This window comes from Arachis hypogaea, chromosome 19 (assembly GCF_003086295.3).
Source record: "Arachis hypogaea cultivar Tifrunner chromosome 19, arahy.Tifrunner.gnm2.J5K5, whole genome shotgun sequence".
Taxonomy (NCBI): domain Eukaryota; kingdom Viridiplantae; phylum Streptophyta; class Magnoliopsida; order Fabales; family Fabaceae; genus Arachis; species Arachis hypogaea.
Genome location: NC_092054.1, coordinates 126,149,628 through 126,163,418, shown reverse-complemented (window position 1 = coordinate 126,163,418; position 13,791 = coordinate 126,149,628). Strand labels below are relative to the sequence as shown.

The following is a 13,791-nucleotide window of genomic DNA, read 5'->3' as shown; positions in this document are numbered from 1 at the left end:
CAACGTCAAAAACCCGAATGCCAATTTTACGTGCGAAGTTAATGAATAAAATGAAGAATAATGAGAGGAATTTGAGGAGAAAAAAAGATAGACATAAGCTTCTAAGTATCAGAAAAAAGTCCTCTAAAGAAGTGGGTTGAGGTCCTTTTATAGTGTAAGGCTATTTTAAGGAGTCCATTATCCAATGGTTATAATGTAATATTTAGTCTACTCATTTTATCACAAGGCTTGTTACTAAATAAGAAAGTTGATAGAAAATATTTTAGGTGTTCCCATCACTTTAGGTATTTTTAACTAGAAATGGAGGGAGTTGATTCCCACAAGTTAAGCTAAAATTCTGCTGTGGGTATCCATGACAAGGAGGTGTCCGGGTAAAAGGGGTGCTCACGACATGTAACATTAATGAAGGAATATCTAGTTTGATTTTTTTTTTTTAACTAGATGACACTCTCTACACTCTAAATCCAACAAATTCACCTCCACCAATTTAGTTTTCACTAAAGAAAAAGTCAACTCCTCAAGATATTCTTTTGGGTTCTATCTTTTTATCCAACACTTTTAAGAAAAACTTGACTTTTTTTTAACCATATTTTTGGGTTATTTTAAAATTATTTATGTGCAAAAAATTTATATTTTTAGTACGCAATCAAAATTTTACAATGATATTCTCATAGAGTATTTGATCCTAAAAAATTTCAGAAGATTGCTATTTTGCTTAGGGCCTTCAATGTAACTATTAATGAAGTTTTTGAAGCTTTTAAAAAAGCTGAAACTAATAATTAAATAAAATAGCTATTCTAATTTTTTTCAAACTCACTGGATCTCACTCACTGGAAATGACTCATACCAAATAAGAGTATTGAGCATAACATATATTTATTGGGAATTGAAATATCTTTTATATTTATTTATTTTATTTTATTTTTGATATACTTTATATTTAATTTTTACCTGGCCTTTTTTTTCTTTTATTTTTCGGCTTAGTTTTAATTTCTTTTTAGTCTTTAGCTTGGCTTTTCTAAAAAATTGTTGATTGCTCCTTGTAATTTTTGCTATTATCTAACAACCCATATATTATGCGATTTCAAAAAATTTAAGCCCTTTATATTAGTACAACGTAAGCCCAAAAATAATGCCAAAAAATATTTTATATTAAGTATGATAAACTTACATTATTGCAACATAAACCCAAAGTCAAGGTAACTATGTCGCAAAAAGACCTGCAAATCAGTTCATCAGTCATAAAGCAACTCACTTCATGTCAGATCACCAACTCACATTTCATGTGTTAATATTTCAGGAGAGACAACAAGCCAAAACATATCAGGTGTATCATTCACCTTATTTAGCTAGGTGCAGATTAAAACAAACCATTACACATAGCAGAAGTCACAGAACTGCTTTATAAATTCTAGCTCTCTTGTGAGATCGATAAATATAATTTTGACTTTATTCTTTTTATTTTTGGATTTAGACTTTACTCTTTAATGTACAAGTAAACATGCTAAATCACATTTATTATGTTAATATAATGGGCCTGTTTTTTGTTTTCGGCCATGTAATGGACCTGTTATTGGGTGACAGGATTTGTATTTGTTGGATTAAGTATTTTTAATTTTATATATACATGAAAGTTTAATATAAACATTTATAAATTATAGATGTATATAGCTATAGGAGCTTAGCATAAAATTCCTTGACGGACCGTATCTCCTTGAAATTGGGAATTATGGCCTTATGGTTGGGCTTTACATTAAAAATAAAGTAAAGTGTGGCAAGCTTAAGCGAATTTGTTAGAGCATACACTATATATAATAACTAGAAATATTCTCCACATTCAAGCAATTTTGACATTCAAGTTCATCCAAACAATTTTAGGTAACGCCATTTTTCTACTTTCTTCTTTCCTCATGCTTCTTCTATTCTTCTTCTTCTCTTCTCCCATGCGCTTCTTCTTCTTCTTCTTCTTCTTCTTCTTCTTCTTCTTCTTCTTCTTCTTCTCACGCTCGTTTACCCACGGAACGTCTTCTTCTTCACCTTCTTCTTCGCATTCCTCCTCCTTCTCATTCTCCTCCTTCTTTTTCACGTTCCTTCTTCTTCACGTATTTTCTCCTTATCATCATTTTTTTTTTTTTGTTGTTGCTGCTGTATTTTTTTTTATCTTTTTCTCCTTCTCTCCCTAGTGAAGAAGCAATAGAAGGTGAGGAGAAAGAATTTTGAATTGTGTAGAACAGAAATGAACCAAACATATTATTATGATGAAACAATTATATAGTACTAAATGAATGGAACATTACCCATTATATAAATTCAAATTCAGCAACTTTCTGCATAATGAACCGAACACGTACTCATGGTGAAACAATTATATAGTACTGAATGAACAAAACATAATCCATTACATAAAATCAAATTCAAATAGCTTTCTGCATAATAAACTGAACACGTACTCATGGTGAAACAGTACTGAATGAACGAAATATAAAATTAAATTCAAACAGATTTCTGCATAATGAACTGAACACATACTCATGGTGAAACAATTGTATAGTACTGAATGAACGAAATATAATCCATTATATAAAATCAAATTTGAAACATCTTTATCTACAATTTAGAGATTATCAATTCAATTCAATTCAATTCAATTCAGAACACCTGCGTCAATTCAATTTAGCAATTGCATTCCATTCAATTTGATTAAAAAAAATAATCCATTAGCAAAATGTTGGTGTTGTTGGTGATGACAATAACGAAGGAAGAGGAGGAGGAGGACTTGATAAATAAATCAACCACTTGCTCGGATGAATTAATTGGCAGAAAATGAAGAAGACCACTTAGTAACTTATCTAAAAAAATATGGTAATCGAGCTCGATATGTTTGATGTGCTCTAGAAGATCAGATTGGCTGCAATATGCCTTGCTTATTAGCTGTTGAAAAAGAGAAAAATGGTTTTTTTTTTGTTTTAACATGTAAATTACGCAATAGATAGCACAACCACTAAGCTTTACAAGTAGTAAGAACAAGCTCTCTATATTTAGCTTCAGAGGAGGATTGCGAGATGATTGACTGCTTCTTGCTCTTCTAAAAGATGAGAGAAGAGCCCATAAAGAAGCAAAATCCAGTAATTGAACGCCTTGTGTCTAGACATTGCATTCGATCAAAATAAAAAAACCAAAAATTTTGAGCTCAAAGCTACAAAAAAACAATTCTACGGGTACAGCAGATTTGATATAAAGCACCTTGTATGCTGCTTGAAGGTGAGTATTTGATGGCTTGCTCAAGAATTCACTTAGCTTCTCAACAGCAAAGCTAATGTTCAGACTGAAGTTGGTTAGATACACCAATCTCCTGACCAGCCTCCTATAACTCGAAACATCAGTCAGTGGAGATCCTGATTCTTTTGAAAGTTTTAAAGTGTGCTCCATTAGAGTTTTTACTGGCTTAGCACCTAAGAGACCACATTCTTCAAAGAGATCCAATACATATTTGTGTTGATAGAGAGTTATCCCCTTTTCGGTTCTAGCTACTTCAAATTCGAGGGAATACTTCAAATTTTCCATATTCTTAATTTTGAACTTTGATCAAGAACAATTTTGATTGATTGAATTTTAGAAAGATCATTTTCCACTAGCACCAAGTCATCCACATAGGCCAAAATCACAATAAAAGAGGAATCAGAATTGAACTTAGTGAATAGGGAATAGTCATGCTTCGATTGTTTGTAGCCACGGTGGAAGAGAACAGAATATAGTTTGAGATTCTACTATCTACTAGCTTGTTTAAATCCATAGAGAGTTCTAAACCCAAGGGTAGTTGCATGTAAACCGTCTCTTTGATATCACAATAAAGAAATTCTGTATTGACATCAAGTTGATAAAAATGCCAGCCCTTAATTGCTGTTAACGTAAGCACCAATCTCATAGTGTTGATTTTAACCACAAGGCTAAAAGTATCAAGATAGTCCAACCCATATCTTTGGATGTATCCTTTGGCAACCAATCTAGCCTTATGTCTCTCTATCAAACCATCAGGGTAAAATTTGGTTTTGAAAATATAGCAACAACCAATAGCCTTCTTGCCAAGTGGTAAAGGGGTGAGAGTCCAAGTTTTAGTTTTCTCAAGTGCTAATAGTTCAGAATTGATTGCCTCTTTCCAGTAGTCTTGAGCAATAGCTTCCTCATAGGTGTTGGGTTCAGTATTAGTAGACAGAGCAAGCGAAAAATTTAATTGATTAGTGGACAAAGATGCATAAGAACTGAATTGAAAATGGGATATTTACAATTAGAAATTGGCATGAGCTATTGAGTTGTGGTGTTAGATGCACAACGAAAACTTTTTAAGTAAAATGGAGCTTTTCTAATTCTTCTAGATCTCCTAACAGGTGCACAATGATCAGTAATAATGATGTTTGATGGTGGATTCTCTTGACGTGTTGAAATGTTTGGTGCAGATGATGCAATCATATCAGAATTCCTATTGCTAGTATTATGTGGACTAGAGTGTTGAGGAACATGAGTAAAAAAAAAGGGTGCAAGGGGCCTAAGTGTATAGAGGGATGCTGAAATGAGGGAATGCTATATGTGAATGGATCTGTTCAGAGAGTGTGTGCAATGATATTATCTAATGCAGATGTCATGTTTGAAGAATCAACTTTAGGCACAAAAAAGAAAAAATCAAATTCATAGAAAATCACATTTCTTAAAAGAAAGAATTGCCTATTCTTTAAGTCATATAACAAATAGCCTTTGACTCCTTTCTTGTAGCCCATAAAACAACATTTAGTGGCCTTTGCATCCAATTTCTTTCTATTGTAACAGCCAATTAGCAGGTGAGAAATAAGGTTGTAGTGGTGAGAGAGAGAATGATTAGTGAGAGTGGTAAGTTTAACCAAATTAGTTAGAACCTGAACTATATAACAAGTGTGCACTTCAATAGCTTAACTAACAAGTTATTATTATCTAAAATCTACTAGCTACCAAATACCGTAAATGAAAAATATCATAGCATCTAATCTAGGTAACACACACTAAACCTAAATTGACTTAATACAATTAACGCCGCACAATTTTATACTACTGACCATATGAAAACTTTGATTGTCATAGGCAGAATGTGTAGGGCAATGATCTAAAATTGAAACAAATTAGGGAAATCGCAAGTAAAAAAACTTGCTAAAGAATCACTAAACCGGCCAGTCGAACTGGATCAAGACCTAACTAGTTTTTTCAATTCTGCGCTAAATGATGTCATTTTAGGGTTAAAAAAAATTTAAGACAAAAAAGAAGCCTCACACACGATCCTTCCTCTCCCCACCTTCAGAAATCAAAAGAATGATCTTCCCTCTCTCAAAGAAAGAAAAGAGGTGACCAATGTTAGCTTCCACTGCTATCACCATTCTTCTCACTATCGTTGTCTCACCATCATCCGGTCGTCCCTCCACCATCCCCTTTGCCATAGCCTCCAACCCCTCTACTCATTTACCAACTTTTGTGCATCGTTTCGCCTGGTCTAGTTCAGCAGTTGGCCGACTGCTTGCTCGTTCATCGTCTGTCATCTGTCGCCTACTCGTCACTAGCATTATTGCTCCCTCTCCCCCATACTCTGCTTATAACTCAGACCGAAGGTAATGACTATTTTCTTGCTTTTTCTTTGTCTTAATTTTTTGTTCAGATTCAGAAAAGTCCATTCCCTCCTTTGCTTGCTTGGATCATTTGATTTAGTTTATTCATTTTCGACTTAGTTAATTTTTTAAGTTGACTTGCCTGTGGCTATGAACTGCGAATGATTTCCTGATTGTTGAAAAATGATTTTGAATTGGTGATTATGATTTGGTATATTAAGAAAAGGATTTAGAGATGTTAGTTTGGTTGGAACCTTAAAGGTGTCAAAGTTGGAATTTTAAATGAGATATTGTCAAAATTTTTATAAGTATTTGAATGAAATTAAATAATAAAAATTTACTTATTTTGGTTTAGTTAATTATAAAAATAATTATGTTTAGAGTTGCTTTAAACGAAAAATAAAGTAATAAAAATGAATATTTAAGAATAAATTATTTTTGAGTCTTTAAAAAAAAGTTGAACTTGAGAAAAAAGTTGAAGTTACTTTTGAGAAAATTTTAGTGAATTTAAAAGTAAATGAATTTGATTGATGAAACAGGATAATTTCCGAGCCTTTCGAAAAAGTCTTAGACTCAAGAATGAAGTTAAAATTGTTCTTGGAACTTGGTTAAACAAAAATGAGATTTATTTGATTTTGAATAACCATAGAAAGGATTATGTTTTTAAAGCGTTCTAGCGATTTTAAAGTAATTGTTTAAGAACAAAAATGGTTATGTTTTGAATCAAGATTTTGATTTAGGAAAATAAGGTTATATTGAGTCTTTTGATGAAAAGAATTTAGGGTAAGTATAATGGAATATAATATTAAGTTGAGTTTTGAAGGGTATGTGAACTCGAATAGTGTATTTAGGAATAAATGAGTAAGGAATGAGATTTTTGGTTTGATACGCACCAAGTAAATTATTAGTGAATTTAAATGGACCAAGTACGATTTTAAAATAAAAACGGTGTCAGTATGTGATTTAATTCGTGATATGATTGTTGAAATTGGCAAGGACGGAGGTTTCATCCCACTTGCATGTTTATGATTAATAATGATTATGATTGAAAAGTGTGACAGGCACTATATCCCAAGAGTGTGGCGGACACTATATTCCGGAGCGAATAGACAAGTTGAGATTGAGGATTCTCTCTGTTGCTGCGAATAGACAAGTTGAGGATGAAAGATTCCTTCTCTTAATGCGGTGGACAAGTTTGAGGTTGAAGATTCTCTCTCTTATCGTATCGGAAAATGGAACAGAAGGTTGAGGATTCTCCTCGGTTAAATTTCTAACTATGGTGAGAACGGTGGTTTGAGGATAATTATCCTTGTGATAAGTGTGAACATAATGAATTATAATTATGATGAGGTTTGATTAAAGTTATAATATTTTATAATTGTGATTTTGATTATTATTTTGATTATGTTTGATTGTGAATATGATTGAAATGAGATAAAGGCTCGCTATGTTGGGAGTAGATATGATGAGAAATGAGAACTTTGATTAAGTCCAGTGATATATAAGAGATTATGATTGATGATGAATGGTTGTTATTGATTATGAGAATTGATATGATAATTATAATGAGAAATGTGATTAATGATTGACAAGGACATGGGTTTGTTCCATTGGCGTGGTTGATACCCCCAAGAGGAGATATACAGGGCACTCAACTCTGCAAGGTGCATAGGACATTTAACCCTGCGAGATATACAAGGCATGTAACGACCCAATTTCTAGTATGTCATGATCAGACTAGAAGCTATGCATTACTAACTTACTTCCCTACTTATTAGCTAATATTTATTATATGAGCATATTGTGATAATAGTATGCCCAAGATCCAATCTATCATGATTGGCTCTCGTGCAAGTGGGAGATTGTTGGGAATAAGGAGTATGACCACAATCCAATCAATCATGTGTTATTATTATTATATTAAAATATTAATATAATAAGGTCTTTGATTAAATTTAGAGATTTATCATTGTGATAGTGATCATAATATTGAGAGATAAATCTTTTATAATTTAATTTAAATTGTTCTTGATCATAGGATTATTAAAAAGGACATTAATAATTCGGAAAGATCAATATATATATAATGGTCTTCATTGGATGAAGATTAATAGATCTCATTTATTAAATTATATATATAGATGATGCATATAGAGATATGACCATTGAACTGACTCACTCTGAGAATTCCTAATGGTTATAATTACCGCATATTTGTCAATAGGATATTCTCAAGATGAACATAGTAATAGAGTCTCCTTTGACCTGCGACTATCATAGTAATTAACAATATATTTATTATACTTTGATTCCGGACACCTAATACCCTAGGGTGCTAGTTGAATGGATATTGGGTACGATTTAAATACTTGTAGAATTAATGATTAGTCAATAAGGAATCCGTCAACTCTCGGTAAAGAGTTTGAGCTCTATGATTATAATGACTGAGATGAATAAAACCTTGGCCAAGAGGATTGAATGAATGAAGAAATGAGTTTCTTAGGTCATTCATAGTTCATTATAATAATGGTAACAAGTTAGAGTTTAACAATTAAACCATACTCTAAGGGTTAACCAAGAGCTGGAAAGATGGAAGGAACTATACTTTGTTCTTCTAAGGTTCTTAGTAAAAATATATTACTTCATACTATTGGGTCGTTGAGGAGTGTTGCTAGACGCCAACCTCGATTAGTAAATTTAGTATGACTAATTTACTACCCACTTAGTATTGAACCTATAGGGTCACACACTAACGAGTGTTCTAATCTTTGCTATAGAATTATTTAATTATTATTTTGATTTGATCAAATAAATAATTATATTGATTCAAATGGAATATTATTATATTCTTTGCTAGCACCAAGAATATAATAATAATATGATAATTGAGAATATTAAATGAGATTTGAGAATAATTAGTTATTCTACTTCTGAATTTGAATTATAAATTTGGATGAGATCCAAATCGATTATGTTTTAAATTATTATGATATGATTACCATGTGTTCATAACACGCAGCGGAAGAAAAGAAGGTAATCCTTAAAGATCTATTTTGTGCTTAAACTTTATTCCAATAATATAATATTTTAGATACAATCACAAGTACTGACTATTCCATCACTAATATATAATATATAGATCAGACCTAAATACCTTTAGACGCTTTAGTAAAAATCATTTTCTCCTTCGATGGTACGAAGGCGCTATGCGTATCCACACCGAGACCAACCTTTGCTGTCAACTCCTTGACCAATGGACATCTGATCTAAATTGAGAAACCTCTTGCAACTCTTTGCATGCCATAAAATTCTTCTCCAAGAATTCGGCTCACATACATTTATGTGTGTAGAGGCAAAGGAATAAAACTCTTGTTATTCTCATCTGTGTCGCATTCCTCTACTCTTGGCATACATATATATAGTATGAGATTTGTTACTGATTTTAAGTTTGATTCTCAATTCAAATTTAAATCATATCTTTAAATTCCAAATTTATAATTCAAATTCAGAAATAGAATAACTAATTATTCTCAAATCTCATTTAATATTCTCAATTATCATATTATTATTATATTCTTGGTGCTAGCAAAGAATATAATAATATTCCATTTGAATCAATATAATTATTTATTTGATCAAATCAAAATAATAATTAAATAATTCTATAGCAAAGATTAGAACACTCGTTAGTGTGTGACCCATAGGTTCAATACTAAGCGGGTAGTAAATTAGTCATACTAAATTTACTAATCGAGGTTGGCGTCTAGCAACACTCCTCAACGACCCAATAGTATGAAGTAATATATTTTTACTAAGAACCTTAGAAGAACAAAGTATAGTTCCTTCCATCTTTCCAGCTCTTGGTTAACCCTTAGAGTATGGTTTAATTGTTAAACTCTAACTTGTTACCATTATTATAATGAACTATGAATGACCTAAGAAACTCATTTCTTCATTCATTCAATCCTCTTGGCCAAGGTTTTATTCATCTCAGTCATTATAATCATAGAGCTCAAACTCTTTACCGAGAGTTGACGGATTCCTTATTGACGAATCATTAATTCTACAAGTATTTAAATCGTACCCAATATCCATTCAACTAGCACCCTAGGGTATTAGGTGTCCGGAATCAAAGTATAATAAATACATTGTTAATTACTATGATAGTCGCAGGTCAAAGGAGACTCTATTACTATGTTCATCTTGAGAATATCCTATTGACAAATATGCGGTAATTATAACCATTAGGAATTCTCAGAGTGAGTCAGTTCAATGGTCATATCTCTATATGCACCATCTATATATATAATTTAATAAATGAGATCTATTAATCTTCATCCAATGAAGACCATTATATATATATTGATCTTTCCGAATTATTAATGTCCTTTTTAATAATCCTATGACCAAGAACAATTTAAATTAAATTATAAAAGATTTATCTCTCAATATTATGATCACTATCACAATGATAAATCTCTAAATTTAATCAAGGACCTTATTATATTAACATTTTAATATAATAATAATAACACATGATTGATTGGATTGTGGTCATACTCCTTATTCCCAACAATCTCCCACTTGCACGAGAGCCAATCATGATAGATTGGATCTTGGGCATACTATTATCACAATAATCTCCCACTTGCACTAGAGCCAATCAATTATGTGTATAATTTTCAATGCACATTTGTGTTTATCAAAACTCTTTTGACCTTAAACACCTTAACTCTCTACTCTCTAGCATATGTACTTGACCTTTTGCAAAATATGCCTAGTGCATAATAAATATCACATTTTCTTAAAACATGAAATCTCCCACTACAATAGTGCATAATTTTATTTTAAAGACAATCCTTATTGAACATGATTATAAAAAAAATCTAAGTAACCATTAGATCTATCTTTATAGAATTGTATCATTATACAAATAGGCTACTTTGTCGAAAAGTTAATTTGACGATCAAACTTTTTATACTTTCAGGAGAAAGTATATCCTCTATTGAGTGGTATACAAATTCTAATAAAAGTAATTGTACTCCCACTCTTTCTTTAAGATGGACTCCCTTTTCTAAAAAGGAATTTAACCTCTTATCATAGACATTTTGTCATAAGAAGAGTGATAAAAATAATCTCATTATTTCTCTAGAGTAACCAATAAATCTGATTTATTGGACCTAATATCAATTCTATTTTTGTGCAATCTCTTAACACATATCTTATTTACAAACTCTAATATTCTTGAGTTTCAGCTTATGCCTTTTCCATATCTCATATGGGTAAAAAATTGATTTAGTGAGAAATTTGTTAATTTAGCCACATTTCTAAAATGTAGTCTAAATATTTAACAAATAGTGATATTCAACTAAATCAAATTTCATGTTTCTTAAACATGATGGAGTACATAGAGTACTAGTATTTATTCACGGAGAGAATCTCATTTTCTATTTAATAGAATATCAATTAGATATTAGAGATTTTACTTTAAACTCTTATAATAAAAATACTCAATATTTTTATTATTGGTCAAACCAACCCTTAAGAGCAATTTTGATTCGCATCTTCAATACTCATGTTGAATTTTTCTAAAAAGATCACAAACCTTAATCATATTAAGGAAAATTTTGTTTGTAACAAAATAAATGTCTAAAAATACTTGCAAGAATAAATCTCGCTAAAGCCATTTGCCTAATGGCATTCCAACTTCTAAAGTTGTTTAATTCAAAATACATCGTCCAATACTCCCACTAGTTTAAACAAAATTTTTTATAGTCATACTTTCTTACTTTGGGGCACCACATCTTCTCAAGATGGTCAGTAGTAAATAGTAGGGAGATGCCTTTGAAATTAGAACTTATGGTTGTCAAAACAACCCATGTAAAATAATATTACAAATACTTCAAAAGTTCTGATCATTCCAAAACCAATTTTATTGGAGGATATTATTTTAATAAAATTATCATCTCCATGATAACCCTTTCATACATGATAACAATTCTCAGATGTTAGCCAATACATTACTTTCAAGAATGCCACACAAAAAATGGACATATTTAAAAATTTAAAAATTTAAAATATGAAAGTAAATTAAGAAATCTATATTTCTGTTAAAATTATTTAGAATCATGAATGAGTACCTTGGTTGTCAAGTTGTTACTCATACCTATTCCAAATAAACATGATTAAATTGCATCCTATACAATTATAATCCCAAATAATTATCTGGTTGTCAGACAATTATTTAACTGAATTATATTTTATACCCCTAAGTTGTCTAGGTTCAAGTATAAAATTAATTCTTTTTATACATCATCATATGCATAAATAAATTCCATCTTTGAGTACAAGTCTCCTGGTTATCAGGTCGTTCCTTGTAAACAAGAGATAAATTTATTTTTTTGCAAACTCCTAACTCTTAGGATTTATCTCAATTGTTAGAGAATTTCTATCAATATTCATGGATTAAATTTTATACTTCCAAGTTGTCTAGGTAAAAATATAAAATTAAATTTCTAATACATTAAATGTATATACTGATTATTATCTTGAAAATAAAACTCTTGGTTGTCAGGCCGCTCTTTATAATCAAGAAAATTAGAAAAAGTTAATTTCTAAAATTATAGTGTTCAAAACACATCAATCAAATCAAAATTTGATTTTTCTTGTACTAACGTTTAGCCTTACAAAATTATCAAATCAAATTTGACCTTTATATATACATTTATATATATAAGAAACAAATAAAAGATATTTTGTATCTTATTCCTTTTATTGTGACCAAAATCACAATAAAATTTAATATATAAATAAAATCAAACAAAATATTTGATTATAAATATAACTTTTATATTAAAAGAATGATAATTTAATCACAATTAAATCATTAAAATATATTAACTATTAATTTATTAAAAAACCATCTCAATGAAAATAAATACATCACATGCTTAAAGAATAATTTGAATTAATCCTATTAATTCACAAACTTTAAGAAAATAGGAATAAAAATTTAAACAAAAAAAAAAGCCAAAGCTCTGATACCACTGAAGGATTACCATGTGTTCATAACACGCAGCGGAAGAAAAGAAGGTAATCCTTAAAGATCTATTTTGTGCTTAAACTTTATTCCAATAATATAATATTTTAGATACTTCACAAGTACTGACTATTCCATCACTAATATATAATATATAGATCAGACCTAAATACCTTTAGACGCTTTAGTAAAAATCACTTTCTCCTTCGATGGTACGAAGGCGCTATGTGTATCCACACCGAGACCAACCTTTGCTGTCAACTCCTTGACCAATGGACATCTGATCTAAATTGAGAAACTTCTTGCAACTCTTTGCATGCCATAAAATTCTTCTCCGAGAATTCGGCTCACATACATTTATGTGTGTAGAGGCAAAGGAATAAAACTCTTGTTATTCTCATCTGTGTCGCATTCCTCTACTCTTGGCATACATATATATAGTATGAGATTTGTTACTGATTTTAAGTTTGATTCTCAATTCAAATTTAAATCATATCTTTAAATTCCAAATCTGAATCCTTTAAATTTTATGAATCATATCATAATAATTTAAAACATAATCGATTTGGATCTCATCAAAATTTATAATTCAAATTCAGAAATAGAATAACTAATTATTCTCAAATCTCATTTAATATTCTCAATTATCATATTATTATTATATTCTTGGTGCTAGCAAAGAATATAATAATATTCCATTTGAATCAATATAATTATTTATTTGATCAAATCAAAATAATAATTAAATAATTCTATAGCAAAGATTAGAACACTCGTTAGTGTGTGACCCCATAGGTTCAATACTAAGCGGGTAGTAAATTAGTCATACTAAATTTACTAATCAAGGTTGGCATCTAGCAACACTCCTCAACGACCCAATAGTATGAAGTAATATATTTTTACTAAGAACCTTAGAAGAACAAAGTATAGTTCCTTCCATCTTTCCAGCTCTTGGTTAACCCTTAGAGTATGGTTTAATTGTTAAACTCTAACTTGTTACCATTATTATAATGAACTATGAATGACCTAAGAAACTCATTTCTTCATTCATTCAATCCTCTTGGTCAAGGTTTTATTCATCTCAGTCATTATAATCATAGAGCTCAAACTCTTTACCGAGAGTTGACG

At 30.5% G+C, this 13,791-nt stretch overlaps 1 long non-coding RNA gene across 1 annotated transcript; it reads left to right on the top strand.

Moving 5' to 3' along the window:
- The first annotated feature begins 5,206 nt into the window (after positions 1 to 5,206).
- On the top strand, positions 5,207 to 7,150 carry LOC112776867 (uncharacterized). The gene is made up of 2 exons (XR_011877323.1): positions 5,207 to 5,627; positions 6,678 to 7,150. It is a non-coding gene; the product is annotated as an uncharacterized lncRNA (long non-coding RNA).
- The last annotated feature ends 6,641 nt before the right edge of the window (positions 7,151 to 13,791 follow it).